Raw genomic sequence first — 5680 nt, 5'->3', positions numbered from 1 at the left:
TGTGGGGTGGTGGTGAGTGCATTATCGGGGCAGGTGGGAGAGTGTGTGTGGGGGGGGGGTGAGTGCATTATCGGGGCAGGTGGGAGAGTGTGTGTGGGGGGTGCGTGCCTTATCGGGGCAGGTGGGAGAGGTGTGTGTGAGGGTGTGAATGCATTATCGGGGCAGGGGGGAGAGTGTGTGTGTTGGGGGGTGAGTGCATTATCGGGGCAGGGGGAGAGTGTGTTGTGGGGTGGGGTGTAATGCATTATCGGGGCAGGTGGGAGAGTGTGTGTGTGTGGGGGTGAATGCATTATCGGGGCAGGTTGGGGAGCGTGTGTGTGTGGGGGGGGGTTGAATGCATTATCGGGGCAGGGGGAGAGTGTGTGTGTGGGGGGGGTGAATGCATTATCGGGGCAGTTCTCTGGTTGATGTGAGTGTTAGAGAGAGCAGTAATTTTCTACTGTATGCCTGGCCCTGTGCAGGGGAAATTTTGATGTGTTTTATTTATTTAACCTTCATAAGGTCAGGAGAAGTTGAATAGACGAGCATCTTACTAAGAAACACATGTCTTCATTTCCAGTGCTGCCTGACAACGCCAAGGCACCAGGGCAACCAAGGCGTTCTTGAAACTTGGTTTTGGAAACCAAGTCCCCACAATAAAATGAACAAGTGTTTTTCTTTGAGCCATTCTCCCTCCAAGTGAAGTTTATTTCTCTTTTTTCTTTTATTTTTTCTATTTCTTTCTTCTTTTTTTTTTTTTTTTTTTTTTTTTTTTTAATACAAGGCTTCACTGGCTGGCCTGGAACTTGCTATGTAGGCCAGGCTGCCTCCAACCCACGGAGATCCACCTGCTTCTGCTCCCTGAATGCCAGAACTAAAGTTGGGTACCCTCACACTGCCCAGGTTAAAGTTTAAGCACCAGAGGGCTGGGGAGGTGGCTAGCCTATAAAGGGCCTGCCATACAACCGTGAGGATGTGAGTTGGGATCCCCAGCATCCATCTGAAGTTGGGCTGTCTGCGCATGTCTGTAACCACCCTGGCAGCAGGGTCAGGTATGGAAGGGTAGGCGGATCCCTGAGAGCTCACTGAGTCCCGTGGGTCGTGAGCTCTGAGTTCAATGACAGCTCTGGCTCAAAAGACAAGTGAGAGCCACTCTCTTGGCCTACTCTCTCTCTTCTCTCTCTCTCGCTTCTCTTCTCTCTCTCTTCTCTCTCTCTCATACTCACACTCATGCACACACACATGCACACTCACATCCACCACACACACCAGCACATCACCTTAACTTTTTTTTTTTTTTAATTGTAAGCTGGGCGTAGTAGTGCGCACACCTTTAATCCCACCCAGGACTCGGGAGGCAGAGGCAGGCAGATCGCTGTGAGTTCGAGGCCAGCCCGGCCGGTCTACAAAGCGAGTTCAGGACAGCCAAGGCTACACAGAGAGACCCTGTCTCGAAAAAAACATTTGTTTTTTTGTTTTTTTGTTTTTGTTTTGGTAAGCTTGAGTAAACCTTCTAGCTCCTAATTGACTCAGGTGATCGCGAGCCTTTCACCAGTGATCTTAGAAGTCCTTTGGCTAAACAATAAAACAGTGTCTTCCCTACCAACTGTTCCCGCTGTGCACACGCATTCCTACTTAGCTCCGGGCAGACCTCTAACGCTTGGCCGTCTTGGGAATGCCAAGCTGTTGTTTTAACGATCTGGAGATCGTCTTATCTGGCTCAAAGCAATTGCAGCCGCCAACCTGTTCGCAGGCGCACACGTGTCTTCTGGTCCAAGAGTCAAAAACTCTACCCACAGGCGCCCAAAGGAAGAGCTGGGGAAATTGGACGGAGCGTGTGCGGCTCGCCGATGACGTCACACCCCTCGCCTCCAATCACCATCTCCCCCCCCCCCCCGCATCTAACATCACCCCGTTTCTTCAGCTCTGGAAGTTCCGTTGTTCTCGGGACCAGACCTAGACTCGTCCCTCAACTCGAGTTGACAGGCAACCCACGAATAAGCTCCAGAAACTGGCTCGGGATTAGCTCACCACCCTCGAGGATGGCCAGGTCTCCCCACTTCTGCTCACTCCTTTCCATCTGCCGCCTCGCTACCGGCCCTCCCAGAACTCAGGGCTCCCTCCTACCAGCTTCAGTTCTTCTCCAGAGCCCAGCGGGGCGACAGAAACAAGATTCAGAAGCTTCTCAAATGGAAAACTCTTTATTGGACGGTACCGAGCCACAGGGAGATTTGTCACGGAGTGGACGTCGGATTCCCACGCTAGCCTCCTCTTCTTCTGGGGTCCAGCCTGGTCCTAGGTCTTACAATGAATGGTCACTGCGAATCAGGAGCTGCGCTTCTTAGTCCTTGCACCTGAAAGGCAAGGGGTTGGCCGGCAGGTTTTGGACCTTCCCCACCCCCCACCCCCCACCCCCGACCTCCAGTCCCCGGCTAGAGCCCCATAACAAAGCCAGAATGGGTTGGGCTTGGCGGAAAAGAATTCTAGGTCTGGTCTAAGTTTCCGTTGCCTTCTGAACATAATAGCTGAGCTCACCCTGAGCTGTGGGGAAAGGTTCACCCCTCTCAGCGTCCCCCACACCTGCTCCCAGATCTTCTGCTCTTCCCTCACCCGTGACTTCTGGATAAAGCCCACTCTTACCTGAGGGAGTAACTCCCATCTAATGAAAGGAAACGCCTTTTTGAACATCTAGAGAGTAAGAGAGAGAGAGAGAGAGTCAGGTAAGCAGGCATCAGTAAGCATTCATTGTGTAAACAGGTATCAGTAAGTGTTCAATGGATGAGCAGGGGCTAGTAAATACTGAGTGAACCGGGGTCAGTAACCACACACTAACATGCTCGCCATAGTGGCACGCTGCTGGCCTGGAACTCAGGATCCTCCCACCCTAGGCACCGAGTGCCAGTGCCGGACTTACAGGCGCAAATCACCACCCCTGGCTCTCAAACACAGCTGGAGCTACTTACGTCAGAGAGGACATGCCAGTTCAGGAAGCCATCAGACCTAAACGCCTGTGGGAGAGAAGGAGAGAGAGAGAGAGAGAGAAGTTGGTCAGTCCTGGAGTAAATAGCCAAGCTTCGCCAGCCCAGCCCTCTGGAAGAGATGAAGACGGGCACCCAGAAACTTTGCAAGCGGTCTCCTTCATGCTGGGGCTGCAGAAGAGCCGTGGGGGCTATGCTATGGCGTGATACTCACAGACTGTAACTTGTCAAAGTTCAGGAACTGACTGTTAAAGCCCTAGGCAAAAAAGCAGGGAGTTAGGGAAGTCATCGAGAGGGAGGACAGAGGCAGAGACGCACCCAGCAGAGGCGGAGACGCACCCGAGAGTGTGGAAAAATGGGTGTTTACCTCTGATCCTGCAGCGTAACTACTGATGTTCGTCTCTTCCTGAAGAAAGTGACAAAGACAAGGGAGCCTGTGGGTGGTGGTCTCTTCTCCCCCTGACACCCCTCCTGCCCCCTCCCATCATCTTCTTCCTCTGCAAGTTGGTCCCTCCTCCCTCCCCCCAAGAGGCACTGCCCACTGTCTCTCACAGGGCACCCAGTGCAGCCCCATTCTGGACCAGTACACCCAGTTGCTGATGGTGGGTATAAAGGGTGGAAAAGGAGATCCAGGTAACAAAACCAGCTAGTATTGTTCAGCAGGTGTTTTTTCCTGTGTGCCAAATACCCGTGCTTCTTGGCCTAGCTGGGCAGAAGACCAGGGCACCAGCAGGAGCTAAGCCCGAAGGTGAGCTGCCTGCTTCTCCTGGGCTGAGGCTGGTTTGCCCACGTGGACTCGCCAGCCACTGAGGCTGGCATTGTCTCCTTCCTCCCCACGACAGAGGTCACATCATGTGGCCCTCGGGGCAGGCTCTCAGGGCTCAGCAGTTTGTTATGTTTGTTTTGAATTTTAATTAGACTTGGGCAGGGAGGGGCCTGAGCAGTGATGGCTCCGAGGTTAAGGGTGGCCTGCTGCTCCTATAGAGAACCCCGTCTAGTTCCCAGCGCTGGTGTGAGGGGCCTCACAACCACCTGTAACTTCACCTCCAGGCATGAGAAGACACCGTTTTGGCATCACCACTGGCATTGTTCATGCACAGACACACAGACACATGCTCAGTTAAAACTAAACACTCACACACAACTCTCTGTGTGTGTGTGTGTGTGTGTGTGTGTTTCAAGTCAGGGTTTCTCTGTGTAACAAGAGCCCTGCCTGTCCTGGACTCCCTTTGTAGACCGGGCTGGCCTTGAACCCACAGAGATCAGGGCCTGCCTGTGCCTCTGGATTGCTGGGATTAAAGGTGTGCGCCACCATGCCTTTTGTCTTAGTTTTTTTTTTTTTTTTTTTTTTAAGCCGGAAGAGAACATTCCTTCCTTCCCTTAGGATAAGAGAGAAGCAGAGGAACTCCAGGGGTCCCCTCTGTCTGGGGGAGGAGGTCATAAGGAGTCTAGACCAGCAGGGAGCCCCTCATCATCTGGAAGCTATTCAGGGGATTAGAAAGGAAGGTTGGATTAGGGGGACCCCCCCCTCAGTTTCCAGCTTCACACCCCCTCCCCACCTTACCATTGTGTGTGTGTGTGTGTGTGTGTGTGTGTGTGTGTGTGTGTGTGTGTGTGTGTTTTCAAGACAGGGTCTCTCTATGTAGCCTTGGCTTTCCTGGACTCGCTTTGTAGACCAGGCTGGCCTCGAACTCACACGGATCTGCCTGCCTCTGCCTCCCGAGTGCTGGGATATAAAGGCGCATGCGCCGCCATTACCATTCTTTCCCCGAAGTGTAAACATCGCTGTCCTGAAGGATCTTCCCTCCTTTTGCACCCAGCCACATCCCCCCACGCTCTCTCCCCCTTTTCCTCCCACCCTCAGAGCCTCCGCGTCCCACCAGCTCCCCAGATTGTATCCAACAAATGCAGAGGATCAGTTCTCCGGGGCTGGACCGGCGGAAGCGCCGTTAGACAGCTGGGTAGCAGGTCTCAGAAAGGCTAAACCGCGGCAGCTGTGCTCACCTCAGCGCCCCCCAGGGCAGCACCCTGGACGGCATGCAATGCCAGAAGAGAGAGGAGAGCCACGACGGCAGCAGTCAGCAGCACTGGGATCTTCATGGTGTCGAGTTTGAGGTGCTCTGAGGCGGGGCCTCACGGGCCGGCCCTTTATATAGGCGAGGAGGTAGCTATGAGAACCGGTGGGGTTCCCACCCTACTGACTCACCCCCAGATCATGTCGCCCACCCCTGGGGCTCCGGGAGGGGGAGGCATAGACTGTTCCCAGTATATCTTTGATTTCTCAATCCCTCACTCCTCCCCACGTTCTCACAAGGTGAGGCCGCCATGGGTCTGTCCGTGCACGCGGTGATGGGGTGGAATCAGGTTGAGCCTGTCCCTGCAAGGATTGGCATCCCCAAGCAAGTCCTCCTCTGTCTTTGTCTCTTTTCCTCTCTCTCTCACTCACTCTTGTGTCCCCCACCCTGCCAAATCCATCCAAAGCCCTTAGACTGCTGTGAGGCCTTCCACCTGCCCTTGCAGCGCTCTCTCTCTCCCTCCCTCCCTCCCTCTCTCTCTGTCTCTCTCTGTCTCTCTCTCTCTCTGTATGTACCTCATATGCTGGTTAAATTATTCTTGTTACCAAGCACGCCCCTTTCCTTCTCCAGGCATCTGGCCAAGTCTCTCATCTTTTGCTTTTCTTCCCTTCTTTCTCCACTCCTTTGAGTCTCATGTAGCCGAGGCTC

At 53.7% G+C, this 5680-nt stretch overlaps 1 long non-coding RNA gene across 2 annotated transcripts in view; it reads right to left on the bottom strand.

Annotated features, from left to right (window-relative positions):
• The window catches only part of LOC127203900 (uncharacterized), a 10957-nt gene extending 7973 nt beyond the window's left edge, over nucleotides 1-2984 (bottom strand). Inside the window, exons 1-2 of one of the 2 annotated variants that reach the window (XR_007832388.1) lie at nucleotides 2943-2984; nucleotides 2620-2667 (exon numbers count right to left, since the gene is read on the bottom strand). This is a non-coding gene — a long non-coding RNA (uncharacterized LOC127203900). The remainder of the gene's footprint in view (nucleotides 1-2619; nucleotides 2668-2942) is intronic. The other variant, XR_007832387.1, reaches the window with a different exon arrangement.
• Between the last annotated feature and the right edge of the window lie 2696 nt (nucleotides 2985-5680).

Source organism: Acomys russatus, chromosome 19, assembly GCF_903995435.1.
Source record: "Acomys russatus chromosome 19, mAcoRus1.1, whole genome shotgun sequence".
Lineage (NCBI taxonomy): Eukaryota > Metazoa > Chordata > Mammalia > Rodentia > Muridae > Acomys > Acomys russatus.
The sequence above is the reverse complement of the archived record's forward strand: the minus strand, read 5'-3'. Positions and strand labels throughout refer to the sequence as shown.